Here is a 2,780-nt window from a genome sequence, read left to right as displayed (position 1 = left end):
AATACAACCTCTCCAGCTATCTTTCTGAGCTGTTTTTTTGGTTTGGGTGGTACTTTGGATTGAACCCAGAAGCACTCAACCACTGAGCTACATTGCTCATTCTATTCATTTGTTTATTTCATTTCTATTTTGAGGCAGGTTCTCCCTGTGTTGCCCAGGTAGGACTCGAACTTGCAATCCTGACTTCCTCAATGCAGGGATTACAGGCTTGTGCTTTCGCAGGCTCACCCTCTCTGGTTGGCCAACGACCGGAAAAACTGTGTGCTAGGCTTGCTTCTTACCCTGCTCTACACTCAGGAGCTCACACATCATTTCCATTCCTACAGGTGCCCACATGGGAGTTTCCAGCCCTCATATTTCTTCTGAGCTCCAGATGTACACATCCAACTGACACATTTTCATAGGAACCTTTCAAAGGTACCTCAGACTCATCATCTTCTTCACTCTCTGCCCCCAAACCTGTATTTTTTCAGTATCCCCATCTCAGTAGCAACAGCAGTCCAGGTTCTGAAGCCAGCAGTCATCTTGTCCCCTCCTCCCCCACTCCATATCCACTCTACCTCTGTTTTTGCTTGTTTTGTTTTTTTGGGACAGGGTCTCTCTATGTAGTCTAGTAGCCCAGGATGGCCTCAAATTCATGGCAATCCTCCTGTCTTAGCCTCTTGAGTGCTACTTCTGTTTGTTTGTCTGGTATTTTTCTTTGTTTTTTGAGAAAGGGTCTCACTATGCAGTTCGGGCTGGCCTCAAACTCAGAGCAATCCTCCTGCCTCAGCCTCCTGAGTGTTGGGATTACAGGTGTGTACTACCATGCCTAGATTTTAAATCCACTTCTAAATTCTTGACACTTGTCTTCCAAAACCTATCACTTTGCATCTCTCTTTGGCCCTCCAATCTTCCCTGCCTTTCTTCTGGAGTACAGCAGTAGCTTCATACTGCAAGAGCTTCCCATCCCTGCCATCTGTCTTGTTGTTGTTGTTGGCAGTACTGAGGATTGAACCCAGGACCTTCGCACTGAGCTACATCCCCAACCCTTTTTTATTCTGATTTTTTGGTTGGTTTTTTTGTTTGTTTTGAGATAAAGTTTCACTTTGTAGTTCAGGCTGGCCTTGAACTCCTGGTGATCCTCTGGCCTCAGCCTCCTGAGTGCTAGGATTATAGGCATGCACTACCACACCTGGCTCTTTTTATTTCGAGACAAGTCTCTAAGTCACTATGTTGCCCAATCTGGGTTTGAATTTGTGATTCTCCTGCCTCAGCATCCCAGAGTGCTCATATTACAGGAATGTGCCACCCTGCCTGGTTCTCCAGCCCTTTTTAATTTTATATTTTGAGACAGAGTCTTGCTAACTTGCTTAGGCTAGGCTTGAACCTGCTATCCTCTTGCCTGGGCCTTCCAGATTGCTGGGATCACAGGGATGCACCTCTATGCACAGTGCCTGGAGTCTTTATATATAGTATACGAGAATGTATATATTAGGGCTACTGCCATATATTTAAAAAGGAAAAACAAAACATAACCCCAAAACTCAAAAAGCAAAGCATTCATTTAAAAAAGAAAAGACTTTCTTTCCATTGCTCTTAGGATAAAATACAGAATCTTTACCACAGTCCTGGCCCCGCCCCACCTCCTCAGCATCCATGAGCCAGAGTCTGACTTTCCTCTTCAGCTACCTGAGCCTTCTAGTCTCTGCACCCTCTGGCCTCCGGGGGCTCTGGCAGTTGTTAGATCAACCTGGATTGTGCTTTCCCTCATTCCTTAGCCTCCACTTAGTGGGAGCTTTCCCTTGGGCGGGTTCTGGTAGAAGCTCACACAACACTCGGGCCTTGAGCCAGGGTGGCGGTGCATGCCTGTGATCCCACCACTCGGGAGGCTGGGGCAGGAAGATGGCTTGGAGTGCAAGGCCTTCCTGGGCTACATAGAGACCCCATCTCTAAACAACAAAAACAAAAAACCATACACATGGGCCTTCTCACGTGGGCCTCAACATGCTTATTCCTGATGAACATCCTCTTTCTGAGACTGTAACTCCCCTGGAACTGTCACGATCATTACTGTATCCCCAGAAGCCAGCACAGAGCTCAGTACACAGACGGTCCCATATTAAAGAGTGAATGAAAAAACATGAGCAATCTGCTGTGTAGAGCCCCCCAGATTTGAAGAAGAAAACACCTTCCTACGGAAAAAAAGTAGAGGATTTAATAATAAAAAAATAAAAGCCAGGGGCATTGACACATGCCTATAATTCCAGGGGTTCGGGAGGCTGAGACAAGAGGATCCAAGTTCAAAGCCAGCCTGGGAAACAGCGAGACCTCTAAGAAATAAAAAAGCAACCAAAACAAAACTGCCATTAGGAGTCACTGGCATCGTAACAGTTCCCAGAGTCTGAGGCCTCAATGGGAGCTAGGTACCTAGTTCATTCAGATAAAATAGGTACAAATTATCATACCCTGCTAAACTTCAGGAAACCAAACCTCTGGCAAGTTAGGTCTAGCTTGCTAGTAAAATCGCCCTCCAGGTGCCTCTTACTCTAAGCACCGCAGGACTTCAAAACTCTGCCCTAGCCGGGCCCGGCCTCAGCCCCGCCCCAGCCCCGCCCCAGCCCCGCCCCAGCCCCGCCCCAGCCCCGCCCCAGCCTTTCCCGGCATGGCCACGCCCCTTACCCTTATCCCGCCCCCGCCCCGCCTTGGTCCCGCCGGCCGCGGGAGCACTGCCTGCAGTGTGGGACGTGGCCGCTAGGGGCCACCCGCGCGTCTCAGGCCCGACCGCTCTGGGCCGCGCT

This window comes from Heterocephalus glaber, unplaced genomic scaffold, assembly GCF_053883595.1.
Source record: "Heterocephalus glaber isolate CG9 unplaced genomic scaffold, H.glaber_assembly_v1.0 deba00000071, whole genome shotgun sequence".
In the NCBI taxonomy this organism is placed as follows: domain Eukaryota; kingdom Metazoa; phylum Chordata; class Mammalia; order Rodentia; family Bathyergidae; genus Heterocephalus; species Heterocephalus glaber.
The sequence above is the reverse complement of the archived record's forward strand: the minus strand, read 5'-3'. Positions refer to the sequence as shown.